Genomic DNA, 18,594 nt, shown 5'->3' with positions numbered 1-18,594 from the left:
ATATATATGACTTCTTGTATCCTTATATGACATCCTGTTCATTATTGTAACTAACAGAAAGTCATATATATTATTCAAAAAATTATATAAGGCATCAAACACTACAAGAAAATAATTTTTTTATGACAGAATTATTTATGATAAAAAGATTTTCATGACTAATAACTTTATTTATGATAAAAAAATATTCATCATAAATAATTTAATATTTATGATGAAAATAATTATTATAAATAATTTCATATCAGTGATGGAAAAAATTTTTCATCTTAAATATAAATGATTTATGATGAATATTTTTATCATAAATAATATATCATTTATTTTAATTTTTAATTTTTAAATATTAGTGACTAAAATATTTTCATCATAAATAATTTAAGTATTTATGATGAAAATTTTTTTTCATCACCAATAATTTTATTTAAATAATTAAATTTTATCATAAATATTTAATTATTTATAAAAAAATATTTTCATCACCAATATTTAAAAAAATTAAAAATTTAAAAAAATTAAAAATTACTTATTATTTGTGATAAATTTTTTTTATCATAAATAATCAAATATTTTGATGAAAAAACTTTTCATTATCAATACCTAATTATTTATGATGAAAATAATTTCATCATTAATATTTAAAAAATTAAAAATTTTAAAAAAATAAAAGTTGCTTATTATTTGTGATAAATTTTTTTTATCATAAATAATTAAGTATTTATGATGAAAAATTTTACATCATAAATACTTAATTATTTATGATGAAAATATTTTCATCGTTAATATTTAAAAAATAAAAAATTTTAAAAAATTATAAAATTTATATTTTTGATTTTATGCAAGGTAACTGCATCTATTTTTTATAACAACTGTATACATCTTTTATCCTTTTATATGATAAAAAAATAAATGTGAGTTATGATTTAGAACTTTTTGTATGAAAAAATCATATGAAAGTGGATGATATTCACAGAGTAGAATGAATAGATCTTTTTAAATAAAATGAGCTATACATTTATTTACGACGTAAAATTTATCTGTTCATTACCGTCACTGTTACTAGTGATACCAATGAATCTTTCTGATGAAGTGTCTGTCTTAAGCTGCATTAAAAAAATCTCCTTTTATGCAGAAACTATATAGTTAAGCAGCGCATCTCGCATGGCTTCCATGATCTCGAAAAGTACCGTACTTTTCACATCAATCGACGCTCAAATATATCTCTGTAGGAGTTTCAATCATGAGAAGACAAACAATATGAGCACTCATCTTTCTAGTAATGTAAAGCATAAATATGAGCTTGTGTTTTATAATATAACTTGTACTATCTGCAGATCTACTTTGATTATGGTTAATTACTTTTTGATGCTCACATAATTCTCTTGAATTTTTCAAGTTTGATCCTCATATGCAATATACGAGCTTCTGGACCTCTAACTTTCTATCTCTACTCTATCCTCCAAATCTTAATCTTGATAGATTTCTCTCATGATCTCAGAATCATCATGATATTCTTATACTCCGACTTCTGAAATGAGGACTCCAAAAAGAAGATCGGCTCTTTAGAGATCGAAGATTTCAAAGCTATCGATCTTCCATAGTATCCATTTCATTACGAAAGTTGAAGAGCTGTTCTTATAACAATTATTAGTGACGTAAATTAAATTTTTTATTGTAATTATATTTTTTAATAATTTTTTGAAGAATTTTTTTTTAAAAAAAAAATCATAAATTAACTATTTATATAAAATTTTTTTGATTAATAAAAAATTAATTTTTTGATGAAGTTATTTTAAAAAAAATTTTTAGATCAAAAATTTTTTAGATTAAAGAAAATTAATTTTATTTTTCATCATAAATATTTTTTTAATATCATTTTTTCTGTTAAATTTTTTGGATGGAAAAATTTTTCGATGAAAAAAATCTAATATTATTTTTTATGAAATTATTATTGAAAAGATTTTTTTAAACTAAAAAAATTTGAAATTTTCTTAATTATTAGTGACATAAACTGAATTTTCATCATAAATAGTCTTTAAATTTTTTTAAAAAAAATTATTTATGATATAAATTTATTTTCCATCGGTAACCATAGTTTAAAAATATTATTTTAGTCAATTTTTATGAAAAAAAAGTTTGTTAATAATTTTTTTTGTTAGCAATGAAAAAAATTTTCATCGATAAAATCATTTAAAAAAATTAATTTTTTGAAGAAAAAATTGCTAGAGGAAAAAAATTTTTTGGATAGTATTTATTAGTGACGGAAACTATATTTCCATCGCTAATACCCTTATTAACGATGCATATTTTTATTTTCATCGTTAATAATTTATTTCATAAATTTTTTGGGCAAAATTTTTTTAAAAGAAAAATATTTTTAATAAAAAATTTTTGATGGATCTTATTGACGACGAAAATTACTTTTCCATCGCAAATAAACATATTAATGACGAAAATTTTTGTCGCTAATAGTTATTCATTTATTACATGTCAAATCGACGTCGCATCCTTTTCGAGCCCTCCCCCTCCCCTCTCCCTCTCTCCCCGCAAAACCCTCTCCCTCTCACTCTCTGAGCTCTCCCCCCTCTCTTCTCTCCGGTGACCACATCTCCACCATCGCCGCCGCCATTGCCGTCCGTTGTCATTGCCGTTGCCGTGGGCTTCTCCACCATCGCTATTGCCGTCCGTTGGGGGTAAGAGTGCTTCCCTCTCCCTCTCTTTAATCATTGCTTTTTGCCCACCCTTTTTTTTGATTGATCGGGCCATCGGCAAGTGACATCCGTTGCCCCCACCGACACATGCCGGTGGCCGCCATAGCACGGAGCCACCAGTGGGGGGGGAGGGGGTCCAGTCATAGGGAAGGGGGGCCATGGGGTGCGAAGGAGCGATGCCGATGGGGGTGGGGGGGAGCCATGGGGTTCGTCAGGGTGGGGAGAAGTGGGGGGGGGGTGGGTCACAGGGGCCGAGGGGGGGGGAGAGGGTGGGGGTGGGCAGCCAGGGGCAACATGAGGGCCGGGGGGGTCAGAGGGCGGAAGGGGTGGCACGACAGGTGGAGGAGGGGTGCAGGGGCTGGGATGCCAGAGGGTGGAGGGGGTTTCGTGTGGTAGGGGTGGACGATCGGGGGCGACACGGGGGTCGAGGGGTCGGAGGGCGGAGGGGGTGGCACGACGGGTGGGGTAAGGCCGTGGGTGGCATGCTAGAGAGGGGTGGGTGTGGGTCAGCTGCCAATGGAGGAAGGTTGGCCGGGGCGGGGAGGGAGGAAGGGAAGGGAGAAATGTGGGGAAAAAAGAAAAAAAAGAAAAAAAATAAAATATTAATCAATTATTTTATTATTTGATTAATAATAAAATATTTTTTATTATAATTTTAATGCTTAGATCGAGGTCTGGATCCGAATCGAGATTCGAATCTGGGTTGGGATCCAGATCGGGATTTGATCAGGATTTGAGTTGGGATCTAGGTCACAGGGGGTTGGAGAGGGCGACAGCCTTGCGGGGGGTGGGTGACGACGGTGGTGCCGCGAGAGTGGGGGTCGCGAGAGTCGAGTTCGGGTGGTGCGGGGTGGGTGATGGTGGCGGTGCCGCGGGAGCGGGGGTTGCAGGGGCCGAGTCCGAGTGGTACAAGGTGGGTGACGACCGCGGTGCCATGGGAGCGAGGGTTGCGGGGTTCGAGTCCGGGCAGTGCGGGGTGGGTGACAGCACCGACACCGTAGTCGCGGGGGTCGAGTGCGGGCGGTGGGGGGTGAGTGACGACGATGGCACCGCGGGGGTGGGTCAGGCCGCAAGTGGATGATGTTTAGGAAAAAAAATAATTTTTTTAAAAAAAATATTTAGGGGAAAAATAATTGTTAGTAAAAATGTTAAAAAAAATATTTAGGAAAAAAATATTTTTAGATAAAAAATATTTAAAAAATAAAAAATTATTTATTATATATATAAAAGTTAAAATACAGATTGGATTGGGGTCGGGGGAGAGAGGGGTTAATCGATTCGAACCCAATCAGGTCGGCTTTAGGCTGGGCCAAATGTCTGTCCGAGCCCAGCCTCATGGCCAAACGGGCCTATTTTTTTGGCTAGAGCTTGGCTTGAATGGTTTGGGGTCGAGTCCGAAGTCTGACCCAATGAGCCTCGGACCTGCCCGATGGGCCTCCTGACCGTCCGACCCACTTTCAGCCCTATCTGCGGGACTGCCTCCATGGTGCTGCTTTTGGTGAATTTGGAAGATGAGAGAGAGGGAGCGAAGGATATTTGATGCGGGATTGGGTTTCGTGTTATTATTTTACGTTAATATTATTTTACATGTTCAACTACTTATAGTTTATTTTATATTTATTGTATAAATTTTTAGTGTTACTGCTGAAATTTATAAATTTTTTATTATTCCGTTAGCACAATGCACATTGCTTTTGCTTATTATAATTTAATTATTTTGTATGCTGTGTTGTATGTTTTTGCTTATTATAATTAAATATAAAAAAATATTTCTATTTTAGAGAAAACTCTACTAAAATTTTTGATAAAAAATTTTTAATGCAGAGTTACTCTTTTTGGATAAATTAGAAATCCATCTCTGAATGTATGTTCATAGATGGTAGTTAAATTGCATTGAGCCATAGATTTCTGTTCAAGAGTTGATCTTGATCGAGATTGACTCTTGCATATCCCGTATTCAGATTTTTTAAAAAAATAATAATTTTATTATTATTAATAGTTGATATTTTATTTCATTATGTGATAGTCAGCAGTTATCTGTCCACTGTTCTTCGAGTATATGGTGGATAGGATGCGTCGGCATCATATTCACATCATATACTTAGAGAACCATAGAGAGATACTGTCGAAATTTTCACAATAATGAAATAAAATATTAACTAATAACAATAATAAGATTATTATTTTTTTGAAAGGGATAGGGCTATACCTGTTAGTAATAATTTGAAATGAATAGGATAATATATTTTTGCTTTATTAAATTGGTGGAAAAAGATTTTTTGTGTTACTGTTCAGTCTGTATTCTTTAATGCATGCTGTTTTGTATAAAATAATCCGAATCAGGATTCGGATCGGGATTCAGTCTGAAATCTGGATCAAAATTCGATTTGAATGAATACCACTAAAATTTTTTTTGTTGTTAATGACTTTTGTGTTTGTTGTTAGATGGATATCAACAAAAGTTGGATGAATGCGAGAGATATTTTTTTACCTGAATATCGAAAAGATGTTCAAGATTTTATTAAGTTTGCATGGTATAAAGCTGACAGTGCTAATCGGATAAAGTGTCCATACAAGAGATGTATCAATATGGTATATCGTCACATAACACTTGTTAAGGAGTATCTGCTACGTTATGGTATGGACAAGAAGTATACTCGCTGGATATGGCACGGAGAGGGTGATCTGAATGAAATTATGCACGACGATGACGATACTGAAGATGATAGTGATGCTACTGAACCTATCGAACATGATGGTATAGAAAAATTATTGGATGATTTACATCAGGGTGTTTGTTCAAATGTACGCATAAGTACTAGTGCATCTAAAGATAATTCTGATCATAAACACAATATCCGGCTTGAGGTAAAAGGGACTTCTGAACAGTTTGCAAAGCTTGTAAGGGATGCACGAGAGCCACTCTATCCAAATTGTGCAAAGTTCTCCAAGTTAGAGTTTTTGATAAAATTACTTCATATTAAAATCGTGAACCGATAGAGTCAGAAGTTATTTGATCAAAATTTGACATTAATTAAAGCAACTCTTTTCGATGGAGAGAGACTTTTGAAATCATATTTTGAAGCAAAAATATACATGCAGAAATTGAGACTTGGCTATATTCCTATACATGCCTGCAAAAATGATGGTATATTATTTTATAAGGATAACAAATAGGAAATTGAATATCCAAAATACAGTGAGCTTGGGTACAAAACTGATAACAAGAAAGAAAAGAATATACCTCAAAAAGTTTTGAGGTATTTTCTATTGATTTCAAGACTTCAAAGGTTGTATATGTCCACAAAGACAGCTGAAGAAATGAGATGGCATTATGAGCAGCGACTTTCGAAGGAGAACATACTTAGCCATCCAGCCGACTTCGTAGTGTGGAAAGATTTTGATGCAAAGCATCCACACTTTGCGAGTGACTCGCGCAATATCCGACTTGATCTAATGACAGATGGATTTAATCTCTTTAGCAATTTAAGTAGTTCTTACAGCATGTGACCTATGATGATAGTTGTATATAATGTGTCACCTTGGAAGTGCATGAAAGAACTATTTATTTTTATGTCACTGTTGATTTTGGGTCCAAAAGCATCGGGTAATGAAATTGATATATATCTACGATCATTAATCGATGATCTGAAGGAGCTATAGAAAAATAGAGTACAGACATATGATTCTATGAGTCGAAGAAATTTTAAGTTGCATGATTCGATTTTATGGACCATAAATAATTTTCTTGCATATGGAAACTTATTTGGGTGGAGTACCAAAGGATATCTGGCATGTCTAATGTGCAACAAAGATGCATCCTCCTTACATTTAAAGCATGGATGAAAAATATGCTTCATGGGTCATCAATGGTTTCTACCTGATAATCACTCTTAGAGGATCCATTACAACCAATACTTTGATGGTAAGTCTGACCAACGTCCGCCACTTAAGGAGTTAAGTGGAGCAAAAATTTTAGAACAACTTGAAGTCATTGGAAACATCTAATTTAGAAAAATATCAGGACCTTGCAAGTGGAAGCATACTGAAGCTAAGCTAAATTGGATGAAATGAAGTATTTTTTTTCAACTACCATATTGAAAGTAGCTACTACTTCATCATAATCTTGATGTAATATACATTGAGAAGAATATTTATGATAATATCATCAGTACAATATTGAACATCTCAGAAAAAATAAAAGATAGTACAAAAGCTCGCCTTCATTTATAGAAAATAAAAATTCGATCGAAGTTGTATTTAGTTTGTCGAGGTGATAGATTTTTTATGCTACTTGTATGTTATTCGCTATTTGATGAGGAAAAAAATTTCTGTGGATGGTTCAAAATCGTAAAATTTTCTGATGCTTATGCTTCAAACGTATTACGGTGTGTTGGCAACAACGACGATAATATTTCTGGCATGAAAAGTCATGACTCCCATGTGATGATGCAATACTTGCTTCCTGTAGTCATGCGTGGCTATTTGGATGGTGATGTTCAAACTGTATTGATTGAGTTAGGAGTGTTCTTCCGAAAACTGTGTTATCAAAAATTGAAGATTAACTTACTTGAGAAGTTTAAGAAGGATATCGTGTTTATTCTTTGTAAGTTAGAAAAAATTTACTACCATCATTTTTTGATGTTATGGTGCAGCTGACTATTCATCTTCCAAAGAAAGCTCTTTTGGTCGGATCGATACATTATCGATGGATGTGTCCTATTGAAAGGTAAAAAAATTGCACGTACTTTATCATATCAGTTATAAAATATAAATATATTTTTAAAATTTAAATTTATTTTTATTTATAGATTCTTATGTATCCTAAAAAAGTATGTACGCAATAAAGCACGGCCTGAAGGGGCTATAACAGAAGCATACGTAGCTACAGAGTATGTCATATTTTGCTCAATGTATCTTAACGATATTGAAACAAGATTCAATCATACAGATCGTAATGCAGACTATGAATGAGGTGATAATGAACCAATACTATTCATATTTAAACAAATGGTTCGATCCATTGGTGGAAAGAGATATGAATTTATGGACGTGAATGAGCTATCTAAGGCACACTTTTATATTTTAAATAATTATGAAGAAATTAAAAATTTTATTAAGTAAGTATCATCTTAGCATACTGTTTAATATTCTAAATAATTTTTTTATATCGATGTAAATTAAAAATCATGACTTATTGCAGTGAGCACAAAAGTATACTATCCAGATAGAATAATACGGATGCTGATGATAGATATAGGAGAAAATTTGTAAAATAATTTGGAGACCTTGTAAGTTGTACTAGTAATATGTTATTTTTAATAAGTATAGAAATAATTATTTGAACCAACATAATTTTTTATGTTATGGTGTAGATGAAATATAAGTATTTTAATAAAGAAGAAGGTGCGATCGATGAGTTGTACGATTTAGCATGTAGCTCTGATCGAAACGTTAACCACTACGCATCCTGTATCATTGGAGAAATGAGATTTCACACAAGAGAGCTTGAGATACAATGATGGATCTAGAATAGTGGGATTACAATAATAAAATATAAAAGAGAAGAAGAGATTGAACATTATGATGTACTGATAGATATCATAGAAGTGAAGTATGGGTCCAGTAATTCTGTATTTTTGTTTCAGTGTGAATGGTGGGATATTAGTAATAAAAAGATCGATATTTATATCGATCCATATTTTATCAGTATAAACTTTGTACGAATATAGTACCAAAATGAGCCGTATATATTAGCAACTCAAGCAAAACAAGTAATATATTTGAAGGATCTAAAGTATCGAGGTAATTGGCATATCGTACAAAGAATAACACCTAGAGGCATATATGACATATCAACCCGACTAAAGATGGATAAAAATTCAGATTTATATGAAGAGGAAGCTTTTCAAGAGGAAGAACAAATATTAGCCGAGCTTCTTGTTAATGAAGAACTTGTAACAGCTCATTTGAATAGAGTTGATCTACTGCCCAACAAAATTTAAGCTAATTTGTATTTAATCTTGATGAGTCAGGATGATGATCAGTTCATAAATGATAATAAAATAGAAGACAATACATTAGTCAATTATTGTGCTTTGGAGGAGGACCTGCACATCGAGAAAGATACAAATATTGATGAGTAGATCTCTATTCTTTGTTGAATCTTCTCTTGCAATAATGATATGTGATATAATTTTATTCATTAGACTATAATTTATTTTTTGCTATTATTGTTTAATATTATATTTATTTATATATCAAAAATTATAAGTATGGTATCAGAAGACAGACGACGACGTTTGCATTCGTAGCCTATCCTTGAGGCTGAGGCGCCTTCACCCATTTCCACTGCCGCACTAGCAGAGCTGCTAGAGGATCCTGCACTGGCAGGTCCCAATGAGATGGATCCAAATGGTATTATTATATATTTTATATAATAAAATTTATTTTTTTTATTTAGATAACTATCATACTAATGATTTATTTATTGTTGTTTTAGGCCAGTCTCCACCGGTGGTGAGGTGAGGGCAAGGTCCATCGAAGAACCTCGCTCTAGAGCATTGGAGATACAAGCATCCGGAACAGCATCTCCATATTGAGATACCACCCGACTACACCAAGCCCATTAGGGGATGGTGCCAGTCGTGGCAGACCGAGCTAGGCATCATATATTGCAGCTATGCGCTCGTGATGCTTTTTGATTGACATCATATTATACGGACTCAAAGAGAGGTTTTCTACATCGAGTTATAGATAAAATAAATTATACTATGAATGTTTAATTAGCATGATATTCTTCTAATATTTATTATTGACAAGATGTATTTGATATTATTGATTTTGAGGAGGATCGCGTGCGGCGAGCTGTGGACGCTCATTTATGCTTGCGTTTCAAGGAGTATCACCACCGCATTCATCATCATTGGTACTATGTGATGTAGGACCATGGGGTGGAGGCAATGTGGCAGCAGTCATATGACAGCATCACTATGGATGATTGGGCTCTCGTATGCCAGCATTACGAGGATCCAGTATATCAGGTTACACATCCAAACTTCTTTTTTTTTAGAATTGAATGATTGAATCATTTATTCTTAAATTCAAATTGTTATCTACTAATTTGACTGCTAACTGTATAAAGACGATATACCCAAAATACCACAAATCAGACAAGACAGATCGTGTCGCATTGTGGGGGTTCGAGATCGTTCGCTAGTCATATAGAACAGATAGTAAGTAATTCCTAATTAGCATATTTTAACTCTCTAACTATTCAAAAAAATTTTAATTAATTATTCTCAAATTGCAGAGAGATGCAGAGAGTAGCGAGCTTCCTGATAGGATCGATATGTACCAGCAGACCCACTAACGACGGTCAAGGGAATGGACGACGGAGAGTTAGGAGCTTTTTGTAAGTTTTTTCAATTATTTTTTTCATTCACAGTTTTATTTTTAGTATAAAATTAAAATAGCTATAACTTTAATTTTCATGATCGTCTGATAGGCATCAGATCCCAATCTATCCCTGAGGACTCAACCGCACCTACAAATGACGAGATCTGTGATCAGGTGCTTGGTACAAGATCCTATTGTGTTAGGGGTCTAGGGCATGGGATCAGTGCTCCCTCATCCTTATGCTCGTCTAGGGCTAACATCCATGTTGTCTGCGTGCTCGGCTGGCGGAGATGCAGAGACAGGCTATTGAGGATCGACAGTGAGCTGATGAGTTGGCTAAATGCATCGATGAGTATCAGCTGCTTCAAACCCAGATGATGGAGCGGATGGTGCAGATGGAGTGGATGATGCAGCTAATGAGGCAGCAGCAGGCCAGTCTGAGCTCTTCCAAGTGGTCCCCTTCCTCAGTCCGTTCTCCTTCTGCAGATGCCGACATTTGACGACCTGTTTTTGTTACTTTTTATTTTTATTTCAGATATCTTGTAATTTTAATTTAATATAATAAAATAATAAAATTTATTTATAAATTTATTATATAATTTTTTTTATTTTATAGATTATAAATAAAAAATATTATAAATATAAATTAAAAATATATATTTATAAATTATTTTAAAAAAATTATGTGGAAATTTTTAGCGATGGAATTATTCCTAACGATATTTTGATCGTCAAAAAATTTATTAACGATGAAAATAATTGATCATAAATAATTTTTTTAATAAATTTAAAAATATTAAAATTTTATATTAAATTATTAGTGATAAAAATTATTTCATCATAAATAATTAAAAATTTAGTAGCGATGAAAACTTTCATCGAAAATTATCATATTTGTGATGAATCTTTTACGTTGCTAATATTTTTTATAAATCTAAATTTTATCAAAATTTTTAATTAAATTAATAATGATGAAAGTTGTAAATAATTTTTTAAATTATTTTCTTATTAACAATGTAAGAATTTGTTGCAAATTATTTTTTTTAGGATGAAAATTTTTCATTGCGAATAGTTTTTGAAAAAAAGTTTTTTTTAACGATGAAAATTTTTGATTAGTAATAAAGATTATTGACGATAAAATTTTTTTTCATCGTAAAAAATTATCAATGATGCTATTATTTATGATAAAATATTAGCGACAATAATTTAGTTGCTAATAACTGTTACTGATGAAAATTTAGTATTAGCGATGAATTTTTTGCATTGTTAATATCATGTTCTGTTGTAGTAAAAAAGCTATATAAGATATTAGAAAGTCATAATAATCAATAGGATATTATATAAAGATATAAAAAATTATATATATAGTTCAGGACGTCGTATATATTTATAAAAAATCATATATATTATTTAAAATATCATATATATTAACAAAAAATTATATAAGGCATCAGAAAATCATATATATTATTCAGGATATCATATATATTCACAAAAAATCATATAAGACATTAAAAATTTATATATATTATTTAGAATATCATACAAAAATATAAAAATTATATATATTATTTAAGATGTCATATAAAAACATAGGAAATCATATCTATTATTCAGAATGTTATATATATTCACAAAAAGTCATACCAGGTATTTGAAAATAATAATATTGTTTTTTCTTTATTCTATGGAGGGAAGGATATTTTTGTCAGAAAAAATTTAAAAAAAAAGCTGCATGGCTTTAAATATCTGTCTCATTATTAATTACACTATATAGACCAACAGGCTGCCATGGTGCATTCCACTTCAATTTTACTGTACCGCATGTGATGCACAAAGAATTACTCCACATCAATTTGCAAAAAATAATTTAAATATATTTCAACGCAATGCAAATCTACCTAAGTATGTGGGTGGTAAAAAAGAAGTCCAGAGAGAGTTTAAATACACTTCTCAACTCAATATAGTACCTACATGAGTATATGGTGGTAAAATAGAAGAACTATAGAAGTCCAAGTGCAAAGACATTCTCTCTGGCTGCTAAGATAGCTGCCTAATTTGAGATATTGGCATCACCTCCACCGTCTGATGACATAGGCACCTTGATAGGTTGGGTGCTAGAAGGAACTAATACAGGAGAAGATGGCAGTGTTAAGATCACACTATCAACCCACTTCAAGATGCCAAAATCAATGAGCCCATCACTGTTAGATGTGGAGGAGATAGTGCAGATGGAGTGATCATCTAGCATTCTTGATCATGGCACCAAATAAGATGCAATCCCTAGCTCAGTCTAAGTAGTCGCAACCTCCAAAACATCATCACTGCTACTACAATCCTTGGCCTCATGGGTTTGATCGAAGAATAACGAGCTAGCAAGATGTATCCATCTTCTCTTGCAATCATGTACGATAAGACCATTATCAACAGCTTCTTTGCTCGCTACCTTGGAATGAATTATGCACAAAGCTATCTCTTGGAATTGCAAAATCAAGAATAGGAGTCACTTCAATTAGTGGTGGATGATGCTACCAAGGTTGGAATCATTAAAGAGAGAAAAAAAAATAATCATCAATTTCCTCTTAGAGTACCAGGTCATCAGATATATCAAATTATCTAGCTAGCTACCTAGAAGCCAAGAATAATAATAAAAGAGAAGAAAATTATCTTGCGATCATGAGAGTGGAGGAGGTACCTGCGCATGATCTAGTTGGGGTGCAACCTCTTCCTCTTGCTGTCCCTGAACTTGAAGATAAGGGAGTCTTGTGTCTGATCAACTTAGATGATTCATCAAAGATGAGTAGGTCCCGACAATTGCCATGCTAGAAGCCCTACCGTGCATTGCCGTTGGGCCTGCACCCACCCTCATTGGCACTTGACCTGTACCTGGGATTGAAGTAGTACATTTCCTCCCCTACTCCGTGCATAAAATCCCCTGTAGATCGAGTGAAAACAATGATACAATATTGCATCAGAGTTTTTTTTTTCCTTTCTAAATAATTGGAAGGACAATAAAAAAATTATTTAAAAAATAGAAAACAATGTTTAAAGTATTTATAATGTAAAGAATGGAGAACCAATGAAAGAAAACAAGAACAGATGATAAAAATCTCCATGAAGGTTGGAAGTGGGAGATAATGACACAAAGTGAACCAACAGTTCACTTGTAACTTGAAGAAGGACAAGGGGAAAAAATAAGAAGAAGAAGGATCTAGGGTTTTAACTAGGGTTTAAGGCATGGCAAGATATCAAGAACTCTTCTTGCTAGTGATTGAAGGGAAAAAAAAAAAGAAAGAAAAATAATAACATCAAAAAGGAAACTAGAAGAAGAAAAAGAAGAGAAAACATGAGGGATGGTGCACTAGACAGGTTCCATGTTTTTTTTGGCGAACAAACATCGCACTCAAGCATCAATATGGGAGGCGTTGGAGTTATATTTAAAATAAAAAAAATAAATTTTTTTATCTCTAAATTTTAGTTATTTAAAAATATTAAAATTTTATTTTAAAGTTAATGCCTCTTCCTGAAGAGATACGACTCTTCGAAAGAGAACACAGGTTTTTGAAGAAATATGATGTTTCCAAAATATTGTATCTCTTCAAAACTAGAGCGCTTCTTTGATAATTCAGATAGAGTTATAAATAGGCTCTGAATCTAATTATTTTAGGATTAATAAAAAATATTAATATCTTTTCTCTTCTCTCTTGTGCTCTATTTGAAACTCTTTCTTTTGACACAAAGATCGCATCTTTTCTCCTTCTTCCTTTTCCACTCTTTCTTTTCTTAATTGGACATCTCTTTTGGGTTAGCCTTCTCAATGATCATGCTTGTTAGAGGAGGATAGAGATGACCCAGGTCATTGTACCTTGGGGACGAGGTCGGCGCAGACCTATACATAGGGGGTGAATCGTATTCTTAGAGCAGTATTTTACGCACCTTAATTTAGGCAAAGTCTTTTCAATCTTTTACTTGTTTTAGTATTTTATTTTTATTTATGATAATATCTTAGAATTATATAAATGATAATAGCAATTTCTAGATGTTTTGACTAATTTACCATGCCAAACATTATAAGATTTAGAACAAAGAAACGATCTTTATTAGAGTCTCTAAGAATTACACTTAACTTGAACTAGCACTCAACTCTCGTGTTGTAGGGATTTGACTGAAAATAATAATAATAATAATAATAATAATAATAATAATAATAATAATAATAATAATTTTTTATTCTATTAATATTAGTAAGTCTAAAAATCAAGAATGCTATAAGATAGGTTTGTAGAACGCATTCTATAAGCATCAAAAATAAAATATAAGTTATTTGATATAAAGAGGAAAGCTCTACTTTCTCGAATTTTATCTTGACTATTCTAATATATGAATTCACAGCATAAAGCTTAGAAGTAACATGAGAAAGAAATTGGGACTCAGGACAAATCGTGTTTGTGTCTATGCATATATAAAGCTTATGGCACTAATTTTACACTTCAATATGCTTGATTTTATATTTGATAATTTTTTTTTAATTTTTAAAATACCAACATGTCAAATATTTGATTTCGTTCTTGCCAGCATTAATCTCAAAATATGAAGCAAATTCAAAATGGTTGGCATATATGTGAGCTTCTCTATCATCAATATCTATGACTAACATGCTATCCATAAATTGAACTATTTGTTTCAAACTAAGGGATCTATAGTTACCTCTCATCGTAAGCACTCCCAGATTGTTTATAGCTTATGCATAACCCTCTTGCAGTATTAGTTTGAAATTTGAAATCACATCCTTATTTATAGTGGCATGTATCAATTGATTCTATCATTTGAGCAGTTAATTTTGTTATGAATTGATTTTATTGCTTATATATTTGTTCTATGAAAATAAATATTAGAATAAGTTACTTCAAAATTAGTACATCCACATATCTCATTATCTAACAAAATCATGTTAAGATTTGTAATTTTATTGTTCTATTGCATATGGAAAGATTCCCACATTCTGAGAACTTCTGCTCTAACAGCCCAGATAGTCTTTCTTGTTGCCATTTGCTTGAATGATAGATACTCCATTGTTCCTTATTGCCTTATTCCTGCAAAAGTCTACTATAACCATAGTTTTAATTTCTGCATAATATAATATACACACAGCTACAAATATATAAATCTACTGCAACCACAGTTTTAATTCTACACAATGTAATATACACACAACTATAAAGTTATAAATAACAGTTTTTTTTTCATGTAGATTTGTAAGACATATAAAAAATGTATCAAAAGAAATATGAGAATCAATTTTTGTAGCACAATACAGAAATAATTTTCAATTAAAATTTATTCAAATTTGGGATTATCAAGAGGATGAGAGGATTTGAGCCTCAAATCTTTAGATATATTCGACCTCTCTCAACCTCCTAATCGATTGAGACTCTTGAAAATGGAAAAAAGAAAAGAAATACCCAACACAAAACCTGGTCATCATCAAAGCTTCCCTTTCAGCCGCTCCAAGCCTCCCACTCGATTGGGACTTTTGAGGATGCGAAAATAGAGAAAAAATGGAGAAAACATAGGAAAAATCAATAAAAAAGAGGGAAGATGGAAAAAACTTGGTTATCAAGGGATGAGAGGATTTGAGCTAGAAATCTTTAGATATATTCAGCCACTCCCAACCTCCCACTTGATTGAGATTACCGAACATGAAAAAAAGAAAGAAAATACCCAACACAAAACCCTGTCCATCATCTAAGCTTCCCCTTTAGCTGCTCCAAGCCTCCAACCTGATTGGAACTCCTAAGGATGGGACAATAGAGGAAAGAAGGGGAAAACATAGGAAAAATCAATGAAAACAAAGGAAAGATGGAAAAAACATTAAGGATAAGACCTTTCCCCTCATTCTTTGTGGAGGAAGGCAACAACAGACACTATTTTTTTGGAGATCTATGAGGGAGAGTACTCAGGAGGGGTTCAAAGCGAAAAAAGAGAGAAGACAACACGCTACCCCCCAAAAAAAAACTTGACATGTGGTGTGCTGAAAGATTACTCCAGAATCTTGCATATCAACACAAGATTTCATCCCTAATACCCATTTATCATTTTACTTATATTATATAGATAGGCCTTTGGATACCAAACTTTTTTCCAACAAACTTGTTATTATGAGTGATTATAACTTTATTAGATTCTAATATAATTTTATAGTCTCTAGATATAAAAAGAGATCTACTGATCAGATTCCTCCTAACATTGAAAATGTACAACACCTCATAAACGATTAGAGTTTTTCCAAATGTCATTTTCAGATCTGTATGACCTCTTCCTAATAATCGTATTGCAGAATCATTCTCAAACATTACACCTCTACCACTTGATTCCTGAAAGATAAAGAACCAAGAGTGATAAAAATAAACATGTATATTAGTTCCCAAATCAAGCCATCAATCACAAGAAGAATGGACAAGAAATACCGAAGGATGTTGACCTTCTAACCTAAAGGAAGGTCTGGAACCATTTTCAACCACATAGTAAACCATTAGATTATAAGTGGGTATTTCATAGAAAGCTTAGACTAAAAGATTTTGACTTTCTAACTTGAAGGAAGGTTCGGCACCGTCTTTGACTATGTAGTAAACCATTAGGTTGTAAGTGGGTTATTTCATAGAAAGCTTAGACAAAAGTAGAAGGCTAGATTAGTAGCTAAGGGGTATAACCAGAAAAAAGATTTAGATTATTTTGATACATATTCTTCTATGACTAGAATCTCTATCCTTAGAATCCTTCTTGCCATTGCTTCGATCCATAAGTTGATCATTCATCAAATGGATATGAAAATTGCATTTCTAAATAGAGATCTAGATAAAGAGATCTATATAGAGCAGCCCGAGGGATGTGTTGGTTAAGGGATGAGAATGAAGCTTGAAAACTTGTTAAATCATTATATGATTTTAAATATGCACCTAGACAATGGTATGAAAATTAAATTTAATAGAACTATTATTTCTTTTGATTTCTCAATCAATGATTATGACAAATGTGTCTATTCCAAAATCATTGATGATGATCATGCGATACTTTGTTTATACGTCGGTATTATTTTGATTTTTGAAACTTCTCTTAAAATCATACTTAAAACTAAATAGTTTCTTTCAAATTATTTTGATATGAAAGATTTAAGTCAAACTGATGTTATCCAAAGGATGAAGTAGATCAAATTTTCTAAAGGAATAGCTCTCTTTCTTTTTTATTCCATCAACAAAATGATTAAAAAATTTGGATATTTTGATCAGAAACACGTATCCACTTCTTATGATCTAAGTATCTATCTTAAAAACAAAAAATAGATGAACCAATTGATCAATTTAGATACTCCCAGATGATAGGTTCTCTTCTTTATGCGGCAAATAGGACAAGATCTTATATTGCCTATGTTATAGGAAGATTAAATAGATATCTCCTAAATCCAAATTAATCTCATTAGTCTGCTATTGAAAGAGTATTCTGATGTCTTAAGAGAACCCTTGACTATCTCCCTTGTACACTAGATATCTTGAGGTGGTTGAGGGTCACAGTGATGCAAATTGGATTACTAATTCTCTTAATCTTAAATCAATCATCGCGTATCTTTTTCTTCTCGACAGTGCTGCAGTAGCTTGAGGATATTTTAGGCAAACCATATATCTCAAAGCACCATAGAGGTCGGGTTGATTTCTCTGGATATTATCTATACTGAGGTAGAGTAGATTAAAAATCTTATCTCAGAACTACCTTTAGTATCTATGCCGGTTTCAGCCACATTAATCTATTGTGATAATAAGACCATAATTGCATTGACTAATCAAAAGAATATGAATAAAAAAATAAACCGACATATTCGGATTCATCATAAATTTGTAAGACAACTCAAAAAGAGTAATATCATTTCTTTGAAATTTGTCGAAGTCTAAAAAAATTTGGCAGATTAATTAACCAAAGATTTATCTATGAATGGAGTCCTAGAATCATCGAGGAGGATGGGGCTTAAACCTATTATGTGGTCACTGATAGTGGATACTCAATCTCTATGATTGGAGATCCTATAAAAGAGATTCAATGCGGTAGAAATGAAGTTGATTGAGTGATCGTACTAAAGCATATTCTTAGAGTATATCTCCTTCCATCTCTATGATAAGCGCTCTTATCAATGACAAAGAAAAAATTAAAAAGATTGAGTTGCGTTCTTAATGAGTCTAAGATAGGAAATTTACAAAGTATTAGATCACAAATATTCTTGGAAGGACTTACTTATATAAGAATTGTCGCATAGGCCCTGACTAGGAGTTTGGGCTAATCTTAACAAACTTCTCATAAAAAATCAAGATACTGGGTGCAAGGCCTTTAAATAGCATTGATCGCATAAAGATCTATTTAATCGGTATCGTGTCTATGATAAGTTGAAGTTTGAGTTAAACGATCTAGTTCAAGATTTAATCCATTATAATTCCTTCGG

Source organism: Elaeis guineensis, chromosome 5 (assembly GCF_000442705.2).
Source record: "Elaeis guineensis isolate ETL-2024a chromosome 5, EG11, whole genome shotgun sequence".
Lineage (NCBI taxonomy): Eukaryota > Viridiplantae > Streptophyta > Magnoliopsida > Arecales > Arecaceae > Elaeis > Elaeis guineensis.
Note: the sequence above shows the minus strand (reverse complement) of the source record.